Source organism: Danio aesculapii, chromosome 9 (genome assembly GCF_903798145.1).
Source record: "Danio aesculapii chromosome 9, fDanAes4.1, whole genome shotgun sequence".
Lineage (NCBI taxonomy): Eukaryota > Metazoa > Chordata > Actinopteri > Cypriniformes > Danionidae > Danio > Danio aesculapii.
The window spans coordinates 16,166,668-16,184,699 of NC_079443.1; the positions used below are offsets into that span (position 1 = coordinate 16,166,668).

At 33.6% G+C, this 18,032-nt stretch overlaps 1 long non-coding RNA gene across 1 annotated transcript; it reads right to left on the bottom strand.

Moving 5' to 3' along the window:
• Nucleotides 1-8,685: 8,685 nt before the first annotated feature.
• Nucleotides 8,686-12,137, bottom strand: LOC130234430 (uncharacterized). Its single transcript, XR_008838309.1, has 3 exons — nt 12,046-12,137; nt 11,862-11,954; nt 8,686-8,768 (listed from the first exon to the last, which is right to left on the bottom strand). It is a non-coding gene; the product is annotated as an uncharacterized LOC130234430 (long non-coding RNA).
• Between the last annotated feature and the right edge of the window lie 5,895 nt (nt 12,138-18,032).

Below are 18,032 nucleotides of genomic sequence, written 5' to 3' on the forward strand. Positions count from 1 at the left end.
ATGTTTCCCTGATCAACCCAGCGGTCACTTGACTCTTGTGGTTGGGTTCATGGTCAATATTCTCAGTGAATATTACGAGTGTGAATGTAACTCACATGCATCCAGTGTGCCTCTGTGTCAATGTCTAATGTTCTCACATTCAATAAATTGTTTTAATGAAGGAGTGAAGATAGGAATGAAGGAAAGAATAAAGGGAAAAAAAGGAGGAAGGGAGAAATTAATGAGAAAATTAATGAATGAGGGTAGGAATGAATAAAAAAAGGAAGGAATAAAGTGAGATATGAAGGAAGGGAGGAAGAAAAGGATGAAGGAAGGAATGAATAGATGAAGGAAAAAAAAGAAGGAAGGAATTAAGAAAATAATGGATGATGAAAGGGATGAAGGAAAAAATGTAATGGGTGATTAAAGGAGTGAAGGAAGCAATGAAGGAATTAATGGGTGAAGAAAAATAGGAAGAAACGAAGAAAATAATGAATGAAGGAAGACATGAATGGATGAAGGAAAGAAGGAATGAAGGAAGGAATGAAGGAAGGAATGAATTAATGGGTAAAGGAATGAAGGAATGAAAATAAATAATGGATGAAGGAAGAAAGCAACGAAGGAAGAAATGAATGGATGAAGAAAGGAACGAGAGAAGGAATGAATGAATGAAGGAATTAACGTAAAGGAAGGAATGAAGAAAATAATGGATGAAGGAAGGTATAAAGAAAAGTAGGAAGGGATGAATGAGTGAAGGAAGGAATGAAGAATGGATAAAGGAAAGAAGGAGTGAAGCAAGGAAGGAAAGACGGAAGGGAAAAATGAATGATTGAATTAATTAATTAAGAAATTAATGGATGATGGAAAGAATGAAGGAAGGAATGAATGGATAAAGGAAGGAAGGAACAAATGAGTGAAGGAAGGAATGAATAAATAAAAAAATTAAGCAAGAAAGGTGTGAAGGAAGGAATGAAGGAAGGGATAAATGAAAGAAGGAAGGATTGAAGAAAGGAATAGCTGAAAAAAGCAAGAAAAGAGTGATATAATGAATGAAAGATGTAATGAATAGATGAAGGAATGAAGAAAATAATGGATAAAGGAAGGAATGAATGGATGAAGGAAAGAAGGAAGGAGAGAAGGAAGAAAAGAAGGAGTGAAGAAAAGACGGAAGGGAAGAATGAATGAATGAATGAATGAATGAATGCATGGATGATGGATGGATGGATGAATGAAATTATTGGATGATGGAAGGAGAGAAGGAAGTAATGAAGTAAAGGAAAAAAATAATAGGTAAAGGAAGGCAGGAATGAAGAAAATAATGGAATGTAGGAAGGAGTGAAGGAAGAAATAAATGGATGAAGGAAGGAATGAGAGAAGGAAGGTATGAATAAAGCAATTGACTGTTAAAGGAAGGAATGATGAAAATAATGAATGAAGGAAAGTAGGAAGGAATGAAGAATGAATGAAGAAAATAAGGAGTGAAGCAAGGAGAGAAGGACGGAAGGGAAGAATGAATGAATGAATGAATGAATAAATGAATGAATGAAATTATTGGATGATGGTAGGAACGGAGGAAGGAGTGAAGAAAGGAATCGATAAAGAAAGGAAGGAAGAAAGGACAGAAGGAAGTAATGAAGCAGTGAAGGAAAGAATTAATGGGTGAAGAAAGGTAGAAATTTAGAAAATAATGGATGTAGGAAGGAATGAATGGATGAACAAAGGAAGGAACAAAGGAGGGAAGGAAATAATGAATAAAGGAAAAAATGAAGGAAGAAAGGTGTGAAGGAAGGAATGAAGAAAGGGATTAATGGATGAAGGAAGGATTAAAGAAAGGAAAAGCTTGAGGAAGCAAGAAAGGAGTGATATAATGTATGAAAGATGCAATGAATAGATGAAAGAAGGAATGAAGAAATAATGGAATGAAGGTATAAAGAAAAGATTTACTGTAAGTAATGACAGAAAGAATGAATAAATGAGGGAAGTAAAGAAGGAAGGACGGAAGGAAAGAAGGAAGGAAGGAAGGACAGAATAAATGAATGGATGGATGGGAATGGATGACTAGTTTAGTTAACTTTCAATTTTAAAGGCGTGGTTCACTATGATATCATATTTTAAACTTTAGTTTATGTGTAATGTTTAACTTTAAAATTATTGAGGAGAAAAAATTAACAAAAATAAATAAGATGTACCACAAGATGTGGAGATCGTAACTTGATCATTTGTTCTCAAGAATTTGATGAGAAATGTTCAGGTTATTGAAGACTTTTAATTGCATACTTTGGTATGCAAACAATTCTAAAGACAGTAAAAGTTGTGTTAAATTGCACCAGACATACTTATCATGTTGAAACAGCTACATTTCTGATGCTTTAATTAATGACTTGACATAATATGTAGGTAAGGTAGTAGATATCAGATTTTGCATTTAAGTGGGCCAGTATGACAATTTAACTGAAGATATGTAATTCCTTTTTTTTTGTTTGTTTGTTTGACAGAATTGACCATAATAATTAGTTTTAATGTAATATATATGAGCAATATCACATAAGTAGCAGTGCGATATGGCTGTATATTTGGCTGTATTAGTGTCCCACCAGTGACGATATGCAGCCATATCGCACTGCTACGAGTGTGATATTGCATTTATACAACAGTTTTACTGCATAATTGTATATATAAAAATAAACTCAAACACGGAGAGTCACAAAAATTTTGTAAGAGGAACTATTTTTTCCCACCATTAATTCACATCTGCAGCTGACGTCAGAACAGCAGAAACCGTTGCTACTTCAGCAACATCATAGAGCTAGTATTTGAATGATTCTCTAGCGTAATGTCTAAAGTGATAAAAAAACACAAGATTTTGCTCAGAATTTTAAGATTAAAAGGCTGAACGGCATGAAATATCATCAGTCCCAGTATTTTCATAGAGTTGAACTGCAGATCAATCCATTAACCAGGTACTGCTTGTTAAACAATTTGAAAATTAATTAACCTGGTTATTAAAAATATATATAATAAATGAAAATTTCTCATGCAAAACCCTCTAAATCCATCAGACCTCTTTTCTTGTAAATGAACATTTTCTATCAGGCTCCCATATTTAGGTTCAGAAGTTTCATTTTATGTGTAATGATAAGGTTATTAGCTAGTAAATAAAAGCTTTTTTTTAAATGTCACTTTTGACAATTATTTGTATTTTAACAAGGTAATTTTTTTTGCATCAAAACCAGCTAAATCCACTTGTGCTTTTTTTGCAAAAACCTCTAAATCCACCTATTGGGATGTGACAGTGTAATTAGTTGAAAATCATTAAAGATGCCATTAGAAATGATTTTACCGAACACAAAACACATTACACATAATGACGTAAAATTAAAAATACATAAATCTATCGAGTAAGTATCGGTTCATTCAACTGTGATAAACCAGGGAAAAAGCAGAAGGAAAATGAATGAATGAAATCTATCAAGTAAGTGAATTAATCGATAACATTAAAACTGACATTATTAAATCTTAACAATCTGTTGTCATTTCTGATTTTGGGATTTAGATTTAATGTAAGAAAAGCAATGTAAACATTGTAAATATTGTAACCTAAGCTTGTTAGATTCAAATAATATAGTGTAAAACATTATGAAACATCAATATCTGTGCATTGTCCAATAATAAAAAAAGCTTATCAGACATATTATCATGATTATTTGTATTTTGTATATATAATATTTATCTTTTAAAAGTAGCTTACATTAGCAGATAAAACACAAGGTAGGCCTACTGGGCAAAAAGGGGGTGTCCCTCAGACACTTTTAGAAGCTGTCTATCATACATTCTCACCATACTCCATGTATTGGTCTCTTTTTCGCCTCTTGTTTATCCTCGATCATAGCATCCATGTCAAATAAAAGAAAGGCATCTTAACTTTGTCTTTTGTGAAACGCAGTTGCTGTTTAATGTATAGTAAATTGGACTCATTTAAAGTAGCCTCGCTGCGCAAAAAAACATTATGAATGCATGCTACAATTTCGATTGTACATTGTGTTTACTTTTCTTATAATGCACAGAGTTTTGAGGTAAGGAACGTTTTCATTTGCCATTCACTGGACAGGCTTATCAAACTCCATCTTTTGAAACCTAAATCGAAAGCATATCACAAAAAAGCCAGCGTATCAGCGAGCAGTTACTTTGAAAACATATGATTTGATTTGCACCTTCTGATTGGCTCTCCTGACATAGCAGCTTTTGTTGTCAAAGGCAAGTGGTGGTTAGAGGCTTTTGCCAACAAAATGTTATTTCTGAATGTGCTAACGCTGTGATTTAGATGATTTGAAGCAAATCTATTTGTTGATGGTTTACTACGTGCCTAAAGCGTTCACTCAATGTCATTAGCTCATTTTTGGCGGATTTGGTGTTAAGCAGCTATTTTCTCTTCAAATAATTACAATTATTATTCAATTTAATGCTATAGTGCTATACAAAACATTTAAAGCAACTAATTTTAAAGTATGCTAACAAACAAAATTACAAATAATGTTCAATTTAGTGCTTTATTTTGAATGTATTGAATGAAAAAGAAAGAAAGCAAGACAGAGAGAAATGGTGACCGGGTCTAGGATGTCATTGTACAGCCACAGACCGTAAATCAATGTGTCCCTACAGAAGAGGATGATCTAAGATTATGAACTTCCATCAGGCGCTGGGCTCTGATTTAAGGAATCGCTGGAGGGTCACGGCCATGCCTTTACCGGCTGCAATCTAGCAAGTCTGAAAGCTTGGCATTAATAACTCAACGTATGCTCAAAAAAAACACTGGTCCAAAAGAGAGAGAGAGGGAGAAAATAGAGGGGTAAACAGGAAACAGAAAATGGAAGGAAAGTGAAGAATGAATTGGACAAAACAGAAAGTGTGAAATATAAAGTAATAAGACCAGAAACTGTGAAGAAACAAGAATACACAACCGCATATGCTGCACAACTCCACAAATGTAATTCTTGCTGAGCTAGTTTAAAGCAGAGACAGATTGTGTCAATCACTGTCTTCCTCTTAAAAGCTTGGTTCAAGACCTTCAACTCAGGAGGGTCAAGTCCAGATAGCCATTCCTTCACACTGAAGGATTTCATGCACGTACATAGATCACATCACCTCAGGCGGCTGCCATACCTGTCACAGTGACCCGAGGGTGATACTAAAAACCCGATCGATAATTCCTAGTGGAAAGAGGTCAATCCTCACTGTGTATCCTTGCAAGTGAGGTGATTGGGCTGTAAGCCAGAGCTGTTTTTCACCTCTACTAGCACTGCCATCATAGCTAATTTATACTGGATCCAGTCTGAACCCGAGTGGTTGACAGATTTTCTAAGAGTGTTGGTTGTTATATGGACTTAAATACTGTAATCTGCTTGTAATTTAACTAGTCTAATCTAAACAAAATGTCACATGTAACCACATCAATGTGAATGACTTAGCCAAATCCAATTTAAATTTCAATAACACTTTACTGTATCAGTACATAAATAATGACATATATATATATATATATATATATATATATATATATATATATATATATATATATATAAACAAAATGTTGCTTTATTATAATGGTGAGTTAAAGCATGTGCTTTATCAGTAACTGCTCATAAAGTCTTGTGATTAAACTGATAAAACTTTGATGTAGACAGAACAGTTTTCTTTCTTTTCTTTTTTTAAGCAGTTAGGCATGAGTAAAAATAATGTGCCCCTCCAAGTAAAGTCATGACATGAAGATACATTAACACAGGGGTTCCCAAACTCTTTAGCTCGCTACCCCCAAAATAACAATTCCAATGACTTGCGATATATATTTTATAGTCATTATCATTTATTTCATTTAACATTAACCTCATTTAATAAGAATGGTGGGCACAATGTTTACAGCACAAGACTATTCTTTGTTTAATTTTAGAGAACGCCACATGGAAATCGTCCTTTATGTTGAGTCTTTATTTTTTAAGTACGTGAGTGCCGTAAACGTGTCAAAGTTTAACATTGTGCCATAAGATCAGTCTGCTGCAACTGCTGCTAACACTATTGCTTTGTCATTAATCTAACATAACAATCCCAGGGGTTGCAATACAGTGGGAAAGGAATTGAAAGGTTGATGGCTTTTTATTTGCATGTTGTAATTTTATGTTATGTATAACTAATGAATACTTTTTTTTATCTTTTGCAGGTTATGGATAAAATATAGTCATTTTCTATTATTAATAACATATATGATATAAATTATTTATAAAGAAATAAATAATAGAAACAAAAAAATAATAATAACTATTAACATTCTTTATATGAATATGTTGGCCACACAATTAAAGTTTTTTTTTTTTTTTTTTTTTTTATCAGTTTCAGTGTTTAGCAGCTTAATTGGTGACCTAAGTAATATTAGGTTTATAGAGTACCTTGTTCTTCAACGCGGGGTCAGATTCACACACACCGCCGCTAGATGGCGCCACTAACTCCATTTAGTGCTCCTGTCCACAGAATATAAATGTCCCTGTTATTTAGTCGACTCTTTATTCCACATGATAATTAAACTACTAGTCATCAACAATTAAATCTATTTTAAGACATTAAATCCTTTAAAGGCCTTAAAATATTAAGTCCAGATGAATTGAGTACTTTAATAATAATTTTATTACTAATAATTTTCACCCTGAAAAAATATCATACATCTCTAGAAAGAGTTTATCACTTTCACTTTCCCTTTCCTTCAGCGTAGTGACTGCGTTTTAATAGTTTTAATTAATTATAAAATATATATATTTTTAATTTGTAATGGCCTACCATCTAAACTTTCAGGTAATACATCTAAAGTGCCCGGCTGTAATAAATGACACAAGAACAGATGATTTGCTGAGGATAATAACAAATGTGCATCCTGGCTTTATTTATAACGTACATAGAGCCAGTGGCGGTTCTAGACCAGAGTAATTGACCCTTCACTAAGACACCCAAAAACCGCCACCCACCAATCGTGGCTTAGCAACCATAGCTACGCGCAGGGGCTCTGTCAAGCTTTCGAGCGAGGGAAACAGGCCAAAGCATTGTGCAGATGAATTGTGCTAATCTGACACACGGTATCCTAAAAGTTTGGACAGGGTGGTGCATTTTTTTCCCTTTTCAAAACCAAAAACCCAAGAGGAGAAATGCCAGTGTGGATTAGGCTGTGTGAGGAGCGCTAAAGGAGCGGTGTAAAGTTGGTTTTGTTTTGATATTCCTGACACATTCAGTGACCAACGACAATAACTCACACACCTCTTACCCTAAACAGACCTAAACTGTGTTTCCTACAAAAATTCAAAGCAGGTTATGTTTCACAGCTGTCTTATTTCTTTTTTTCTGCTCGATATTATGAGCACTGCTCTGTTTAAGCCTTCGCCATAGTAACGCTAGTCATACTAATAGCGAATGAGTCATGATGAATTATTGATATTTTGCCCCCCTTAAAAAATAAAAAAAACTTTGGATTTGCGCAAATCACTGGGGGTCGCACCACTGAGCTCGGAAAATACGGAAATCCTTAAGAATTACATCCCTGATTTATTTTGTTGCACAATTTTTTTATAAGTTTTTAATTATTATTATTATTATTTTTTAGTTTTAAAAAATTAATAATAATATTATTTCCCTAACTTTCCATGAACTTGAAGGAAAAAATTATGGTTTGGGGTTACATTCAGTATGGGGTTGGTTGAGAGATGGATTGCAACATCAACAGCCTGAGGTGTCAAGACATTCCTGCAGCCCACTTCATTACAAACCACAGGAGAGGGCAAATTCTTTAGCAGGATAGTGCTCCTTCTCATACTTCAGCCCCCACATCAAAGTTCCTGAAAGCAAAGTAGGTCAAGGTGCTCTAGGATTGGCCAGCCCAGTCACCAGATATAAACATTATTGAGCATTTCTGGGGTAAGATGAGGGAGGAGGGATTAAAGATGAATCCAAAGAATCTTGATGAACTCTGGGAGTCCTGCTAGAATGCTTTCTTAGCCATTCCAGATGACTTTATTAATACAATTTTGAGTCATTGCAAAGATGTATGGATACAGTCGTCCATGCTCATGGGACATACACAATATTAATTATTTTTCCACTGCACTGTAAAAATTAAAGGTTCCTGGAGGCACTTTTTGGGGTTTTTCACATTGCCACACCGGCGGAACCCTCTAAAGAACCTCTAGGCACCATTTCAAAAAAGGGCAGTTTTTTGAGGAACTTCAAGGGTTCCTGGAGGAACCCTCTTATTAACACTGTAAAAATGAAAGGTTCATGGAGGCACTTTTTGGGGTTCTTCACATTGCCTCGCTGGCGGAACCCTTTAAAGAACCTCTAGGCACCATTTCAAAAGGAGCAGTTCTCTGATGAACCCTCTTATTAAGAATGACCAGGAACCACCTTGAGTGCTTTGAAGCCCCATTTTATTTTTTTAATGCTTGTTTTTCCTATCTCTCTTAATTTATGGTTTGTGCAAACATGTTTAATCACAAATTCAATAGACATCTATCTATCTATCTATCTATCTATCTATCTATCTATCTATGTATCTATCTATCTATATAGATTTTAAAAAATACAGTCACATTTTTCATAAATAATTACTTTTATTAATCAATATACATCACAATTACATTCACATAATATGATTAATAATGTAATATACATTTTAATGCACACAATCAAATTTAAATAATGTCTAGCAATAACAGCCAGCAACATCTTCAGTTGTCCACTGCTTCACATTGGGGGTGTCCCTATAAAAGTAAATTAAAAAGTAGTTAATCTGAGAAGTTATGAAAACAAAAATTCACAATATTCCCAGAGCCATTTTTTTTAACTTATCAAGACATTCACGAAAGGTATGCAGAACATTTCTGAATAACAAAAGGAAACATCAATAAAATTAGGAATTGTCTCAATTTATATAAAAGGATTTTTTTTTTACTGCTTGCAGAGTGCCCATATACATCAATAAAGGCAAAATCCATAGAATGTAAACCTCTGAAATATCTGAGCACAAGCAGAAATAAGACAACACAAAAGCTGTGTGAAACCACTCCCTCCTTAGTGCACCCCACATATTTTCCCACTCATTCACACAAATAATGCACTATAACTTTGAGTGTACTGCATTTGCAATATTGTTATTTTATTCAGGTTGTAGTTATTAGCTTTTTTAAATTAACCATTAGTTGATTAAAAACACATTAAATAAAGAGAAAATTATATGAGTTAAAAATTCAAATCAATTATGCATGAAGGTCAAATATTGTTTTTGGACTAAATTTAAGTGGCCTTTGAAATACAGAAATTAATATTTCAGGGCTCAACAATAAGCTTTTACAATAATACAATGTAAAAACATGTATATACAGTACTTAGTAAGTGCATTGTACCATATTATTAGTTTAACTTTAAGTACTGTAGTTAAGGTGCCTTAATATAAAGTTGGTCTTGTTTTTTTAAAATATGTAAATGAAAGTAAAGCAGTCTGTCAAAGTTTACATTATTTAGCGAATTGTTTTCTACTTTAATGAAAATATATATTACAAACTCGATTAATGTAACCATTTAGAAGAAAATGGCATGTTTTACTGTAGTTTTTAGAGCTAGGGTCCAGCTATTTTGGAATGTCGCTGTGTCTGACGCCACAGGGTTGGTTCCGTTCCCTCAACTGAACTGATATCGTGGAAGTAATGGACTGAACATGAAGACTGAAAAGCCTAATTTAACACAATGCGTGAAGTTGTGGACATGCATCGCAGAGCTGGTACAAATACAAGGAACAGACTTGTATCTAAAATATAATTTTTTTAATATGTTTACTACTTTTCTTTTTTTTTTTAAATACTGTTCATTTGATGTGCTTTGGTCTACTCTCTCACACTGGTGCAGCGCTGCCTGGCACGGTGATTTACATTCAGACTAATGCAACGATTACAATAATCTTTCAACATTGAATATGAAGCACGAAAAAACCTGTGAATTGAAAAACGGCACCGATCTTAGTTTGGTTTGAACATGAACAGAAGTGAGGGGCTATATAGTGAAAAGTGAAAGTACCCGCCTCCATTACGTCAGGTACCAGATCTTGTTAAAGACATTGAGGGCAGTCAGGCATCGTAATACAGAGAGTGGACCAAAGCACATCAAACGATCTGTAATAAAAGACAAAAAATTAAAAAATTTATAAATGTATTTTTATGTTTCGGACATATAGTTCAAGTCAGAATTATTAGCCCCATTGAATTATTAGCACCCTTTTTTTTTTTTTTCCTAATTTCCAAATTTTTTAACACATTTCTAAACATAATAGTTTTAATAACGCATTTCTAATAACTGTTTTATTTTATCTTTGCCATGATGAGAGTAAATAATATTTTACTAGATATTTTACATAACACAAGTATTCAGCTTAAAGTGACATTTAAAGGCTTAACCGGATTAATTTGGTAGGTTAGGGTAATTAGGCAAGTTATTGTATAACGATGGTTTGTTCTGTAGACTATCAAAAAAATATAACTTAAAAGGGCTAATAATTTTGACCTTAAAATGGCTTTAAAAAAATTAAAAACAGCTTTTATTCTAGCTGAAATAAAACAAATAAGACTTTCTCCCGAAGAAAAAATATTATCAGACATACTGTGAAAATTTCCTTCCTCTGCTAAACATCATTTGGGAAATATTTTAAAAAAGAAAAAAAAAATCAAAGTGGGGCTAATAATTCTGACTTTAACTGTAAATGTAATGCTTGTATTTGCACTAGCTCTGTGATGCACATCCAAAACTTCACGCATTGTGTCAAATTAGGCTTTCCAGTCTCTGTGTTCAGTCCATTACTTCCACTGTATCTGTTCAGCTGAGGGAACGGAACCAACCTCGTGACGTCAGACAGTGATATTCCAAAATAGCTGCACCCTAGCTCTAAAAATATAAACTATTGTAAAACATGCTCTTTTCTTCAATAATGGTTACATTCATCGAGTTTGTTTATTATATTTTCACTAAACTGGAAATCAATTTACAAATGAATGTAAACTTGACTGAGTGCTTCACTTCCACTTTAAAGGGACAGTTCACCCAAAAAATTAATTCTGTCATCATTTACTCAACCTTCACATGTTTCAATCCTGTTTAAGTTTCTTTCATCTGTTGAACTGAAAACAGAAAACCTATAACCACAATCCATACTTTTGTTATACTGGTTATAATTTATTTTTAAAGGTTAAAAATGTTCAGCTTTAATCAAAATATAATGTTTTGCGCTCAAAGAAAGAAAATCAAACAGGTTTGGAACATATTAGAGGTGGGTAAATGATGACAAAATTTTAATTTACTTTAAACCATGTTTATTTGTGAGGTGGTATTAACTAACTCACTACTCTGTAAAAAAAAAAATATAATTTGGTGGACACTTTATAAATATCATTTTAATTGAACAACTATTATTTTAAATGTATTACATTAAATTGCATTGCATTATGTTGCATTATCTAATAATAAATATAATTTAATTAAATTCAAGTTCAAAACTAACATACTGTAGTAATTTTGTTTAAGCCAGGTTTCAGTAAGACATTAAGATTAGGATTATTAGTGCATTAGGATTGTTGTCTGTTCATTTACAATACGTGCTTTAGGTGCAAGTGGCCTGACGTTTAGAAGACCGAACGTTAAAAAAAAAAAAAAAGTATTTTCACTTATTTGCCATTTTTCTGGTTTGATTTTTAATAGATTTTTGTTCTAGAACACATAGTAAATTTAATTCTTGATCTAATCATACGAGGAACAGACAGTTTCTATGGAGTTAGCCAGATATGCATTACTGATTAAAGTGGGACACTCACTCGTCAAAGCATCCTGAAGATGTTTTCTAACAGGAATTCAGCTCCAGTACTGCTGTGGTGCAGCCCATCAGCATGGGCAAGCCTAGGACGATCCTAGAAAAGATTCCAATTGTTAATAAAGAGCAGATTTTGTTCTTCACACCATGTTAATAGCCATTCATTCAGAGCAAAAAGTCTGCTGAACCTTTCATGTCCACAGCAGTAAGTAGAAAGCTGTCCAGAAATGATGATCTGCATTGCAAGTGAAGTGCGTCGGACCGTTTCAATCTGGCCCTCTCCTACCTGGATTTGATACAGCAAACTTAACATTTCTAGTCTATATCTGTCACAATGATTTACACCTAATATGGATACATCAGAAACAAGCAAATGAGAAAATAAGTGAGTGATATTAGACACTCAAAAGGTTAAAAGTTTAATGTCATTAGTTCAGTGTTACCCAGCTGGATAATGATTATCAAATATTGTTTGTTAAATGAAGTATTTTTACATTTATTTCCAATTCAGTTAGTTACTTAAAAAAATACTTACATTTGAGGTGACTCAAACGGCTGTGGGGAGAATACTGAACAATTTCAGGGTTTATGTGGATGTTCTGAGAAGGAAAAAAGCAGGCTTTATGTACATTATTTGTGTGAATGAATAAAAATGTATTGAAGTACATAACTTAGACACAATTTGTCACACAGGTAACTGTTTAAGAAACGCAAATAATAACAAATGCGTAATATTACTCACAAATAATATGAGGAAAGAATATTAGATAGCATCGCGGCTATAAAATAATATAAGCAACCCTGCTCAAGACACTTGCTACACACTGTATATGTAAGGGAAGACAATAAATAAGTAAATAAATATATTTGTGGAAAAAAAAGCTGTCCAATAAGCAGTACGAATGTATAACGTTATCTGTTTAATTTGAAATTAACGGTCGCTTGCAATGGCTTTCATGGAAGCTTCGTGTTCAATGACAATAAAATATTTCGACATAAATCAATATTTTACATCAAATTATTTATGTTTGTGTGAGGTAGACGTGTAATTTGAGCGATTATGTATATCCAGCCGATTGTTATTATCGCAAACAGCAATCGCTTCGCGAGACGTTCCTAAAACAGGTTACACGACATTATGATGCGTGTAAGTGTAGATATTTGTGTGCAAATCGTATCTAATTTGTATATTTATTTTGCCAACTTACTCACCTTCCGTCTGTTAGAGATGACAGCAGTCACGAAATTGAGGAAAGGAGCCGTTACAAATCGCTATTTGAAAACGCCTCCTGCGACCTGCACCTGCGCGTCCACGATGCACGTGCACGATGATGCGCGTCCGCGTCATGTTTATATTATTTTGTTAGTTTCGGTAAATTTTTTTTTCTTTTTGGCAACACAATTAATTCCATTCCATTAATCCAAGAAACAGATGAAAAAAACATTTAATTCAGAAAAATAAAAATGTACAAAATACTGCATTCATTAGCAAATTATCTTTGTTGGTTTATCAAAACAAACTGGAGGAATACTTTTTATTAATAAACCAGAGCCCATAGCCTATATACTTAAGTTTAGTAATATCTTAAATATTTTTCATGAGTGGATTTTTGAAGAACTGTGTTATATAATTCTATTTTTATACAAATAACAATAATAATAATAATAATAGCTTAATATTTATTATTATTATTGTTAATATTATTATTGCAGCAGTTGTTGTTGTTATTAATATTGTTTAAATGTCAAAATTCAAGGATCTAATGAGGTTAAGTGACAGAAAATGGAATTAGTCCCCTAAAATAATTATCATTTTCATAATTGTACAAGCCTGTGCATGTTTTTGTCTCTTTTTTTCCCCTCATTTGTATTTTATCCTCCAAAATTACTTTTACATTTTCAATTTTTTTCACAATTTCCCAGTCAGCCTCCTAACAGCAATCAAGTTTAGACTCTAATCATTGATATTCTTGTGTTCAGTGAGTGCCACACAAAAAAGAATAACAAACACCAAATTTCATATCATTCTAAAAGCACAAATAACTAAGTAAATATTAAGTAAATGAACATCCATCTCATTTTCTGGTCTCCACAATTGTCTATTTAATTATGACAAAAAAAATCTCTTAGTTCCTTTAAGTGCTAGCTTTTAGAGGAGAGATCCGCCAGGAACCATCATATAAGTTCATAGATCTTTCAGTAACTCTTTTTTGAAAATTGAGTTCCTCCAATAACTTTCAAAGTGCTTCGAGGTCTTAGTGTAAGGAAACAGTGACTCCAGAACCTCAGTATTGACAAAAAAGTGCTTGTAGGATCCAAGTTACTGCAAAAGGGTCCTGCAAGCACTGCAAAGAATGTCAGTGGTTCCTCAAGGAACCCCATTTTGAGAGAAAGACCTTTGAGGCACTTAAAATACATTTTAAAGTTCTTTGAGTACTCAACAGAGTACTTGAAGCACCTTTACTTTTTACAGTGTGCACCATGACTTTATATTCTATACTGTACATTATTTCTGTTAAGTGACAAGACTTTTGTCTAAGAAATGCCACACTTTAATGTCAAAATGAAATAATAAAAAATCAAGGCATGATCATATTTTTTCGTAAAATCAGCATAATCTAGAGGCCTTTGTCTTTCATATAAGGGACTACCAATACCAAATGATTATCAATTATTATTATTATTATTATTATTATTATTATTCTTAAATAATAAAATTATTATTTGTTGTTCCTAAAACTGGGATAGGCAACAAGACTTTTTTTTCAGGTAGTGTAAAGGCCTACATAATGCAAGGCCCCTTAAATAGTTTGTTGATGTCCAACTGTTGATACCAAAATTGTGGGGGAATTAAATACAGTACTTTGAATGGTAGAACAAATTCCTGACAAACAAGCAGGTATGTTACAGCATGTGGTCAGAAGCCCAGGAAAGCCTCACAGCAGCTCCAGAACAACATTTTTATGTGAAGGAAAGATGGATGGATCCCTGCTGTGATTTCTTATAAGAGATACTGTATCTTTACTATGCTATTCATGTAACCGAACACATTAAATACTTACTATATCACTACATGTGTCTCTCTCATCTAGTGGTGCTGTTTCCTCTTGCTTGTTCTCTCGCTTGCCCGCCATGATTTCTGGGATACTGTATCTAATTTGTAGGCTAAAAATATATGTGAGAGACTTACGGACCTTCGGGAGAGAAGGAATATCTGTGTTCATGCTGGTGCCATTTGTGTAGGTTTGGTATCGGATGGCCATGTGTTAGAGTACAGCAGGGTTAAAAACAGTAAGAACTTTTTCTGCAAAAGACCGTATTATTACACTTCAAAGCAGCATGCGTCCTGTCACATGTATAGCAGAGCCAGTGCCACTCTATCCACATAGCTAATGTTAGTGTTTGTGTTAAGTATTTTCAAGACTGAAAAAGTGGCACCTTTGCAGAAAAAATAACCAGTGGCATGTCTAACACATCAAGACCAACCCAAACAGTGTTGTTTCACTCCACTGCTATGCTGCAAGTGAGTGGCACATTGTGACTAAACTAAATAGCTTATTCTGTCATGTCTCAAATCCTTTTGAAACTCATTTTTCCTCGGTTGACAAGAAAGTCTTAACCTTTAATAAATCAGCTAAACAACTTTTAAGCAAGATTTTCTAGCTTTCTGTAGATGACTGCACAGTAAGGAAATGTCTGTGTAGGATATTTTGTTATTGAAAGCTGGTCGTCTTAGTAGGAGCTAGATGCTAGTGGCTAATCTAAACAGAGAGTACACATTGTGCCTTTATTTAAAGAAATACACTTAAATTAATGTGTTGAATGAGATGTGTTGAGTTTACATATGCATCTAAATCCAAAAACTGAAAAGTCTTCATATAAACCAACATAGGCTCATTCTGAAAACGAAGCCTTATAAACATTTCTGGAGATCACAAATTATGTAACTAGAAGTACGTATGGCTGCATTTTGTCTTCAAAATGAACATTACGGGGCGGTATGATGCCGTTCCTTTTTGCACTAGCAGCTGACCACTTACCTCCGTATGGACGGCTTTCCTGCTGTTACCAGTTTGTCCAGTGGCTCGCAGCGTATATCAGCAAACTTAAGGCGCAGAGTGGAATTGATCGCAGGGTCCAAGTCTGGACAAGAATGGTTCCAGAAAGCAGGTCAAAAAACTAATGTGGTAAAATCTGAAAATGTGGTAAAAATCAGAGGGCTTTTCTCTTTTTCTGGATTGCTTTTGAAAACACTGTCGGTTAGGTTTAGGGAAGTGGTTGGGCGCTGATTAATCGGTGCTTTTTAAAACACTTTCGGTTGGGTTCATCAGGCTAGGGCATCGGTCGGTTGGTCAGTCAGTCAGTCGACAGCAGACTCTGATGGATTTACTAGAAAAAAGCAGGTGCGAATGGCACTCGTGAGAATATTTGAGATCTCAAAAAGCGTACACAGCAGCCTTGCGAAAACAAAAACTGTACCTTCTGGGACATATTCGGCACTCTCCAGAAATGTATATAGGGCTATGTTTTCAGAACAAGCCTGGGTTGATGTAAACACCTTTATCAATCCGACTGACCTAGACAAATAAAATGTATTATGATAGATATCTAGCACGCATTATGATAGATCTATTTAAAAAATGTACTTTTTTTTCTTTTCTTAAAATGGCTTGACTTGAATGGCTGAAAAAAAAGGAAACATTTATTTTTTAAAGGTACTTTATGATATGTTGCCATATGGCAACAACGTCCAACAGTGGATCTTACTTAGACATTTCAAATTTAGAACTTTCCTTATAATTAATAATTTTGTTGTTCGAAATTATTTAATTGATGTTGAAGTATTATAAGCTCCACACAGAACTTATAAATAACACCTTATACACACTTTCCAACAACTCATATTCCAACAGCTTTCATTTATTTCATTCTTTTTTAGCTGAATATTATTGAAAACAATCAAAATATTGTATTATCATGTATACAACATACAGTAAATATACATATTTTCTCCAGTAAATATTATAACAAATACATAACAAGTCAAGTATATCCAGATGCATCAGAATAATGTAGCTACTAGCTAACAGTGTTTGTGTATATTATATATACTTTACTACGCCTGTCTTATCTGCCTCTGAGCTAACTTACTTGATAACTCCATCACTGCTCTAAATGTCTAATCTGCATCATTCTCATGGCCACTAAACCCATCTCATTCTCACTTTCATCTGCAGGAAGAGCCAGTTCTGTCCTTTTCTTTCCCTTACCATAGAACATGGTGGATGTCGCTAATGCTCTGTTCCCTATTCATATCTATTCAAATATAGTATTGCCATTAAAACTAGATTGTATGCATGATGCAAATGCAATTAACACATGACTAATCAACATTATATTACTAGCATTCATGTTGTTATTGTTACAACTTAAAAGATCACAGCTGACCTTGCTAGCTAGCTAACCCACTGCATTATTGCACGTTCCACTATTGCAGTGTTGCCATTTGGCAACACGTACATTTGATTGATTTATAAAAAACTAATTTGATTTTTAAAAACAATTGTGTTGTGAATATGTCATCATAACTTACTGGAGGTGGTTTCAGATTTTTTAGTGGATCTGACATAATTTTATCTTTTGTTTTTATTAACGTTTACATTTGCATTCAGCAACTACTCAAAACCTGAATGAAAGCAAAACTGCCAAACTGCAGTTAAAGTCTAAAAATTGTACACTGAAAATTACATAGAAAGCATGGTGACGCAATGATGTTAATCATGTATGTATTATAACATGTAAAAAGGTATTATAATAGGAACATTCAAAAAGCAACTCATGTTAAGGCCTTAATCAAATAATTTGATTACTGATGTTCATGTAAACGTAGTCATAGACATCTTGTATGAAACAAGGATGATTTTGGCCTGTCAGTGAAAATCTAATAGATGTCCAAAAACAACAGTCCAAAAATAGACTAGTCAGCAATGAATGACTACATGTTGTATGTGAAGTCTGTCTAATCGGTCTATTTTTAGACTATTGTTTTACGTCAATTAGATTTTTACTGATTTATTCTTGGTTTGACCTCTAAACGATATCTTTTAAACACAGAATTGATTTGTGGTTGAGCTGTCTTGTTTTGTTCAACGGAATGGGAAATTGTATGCTTTTT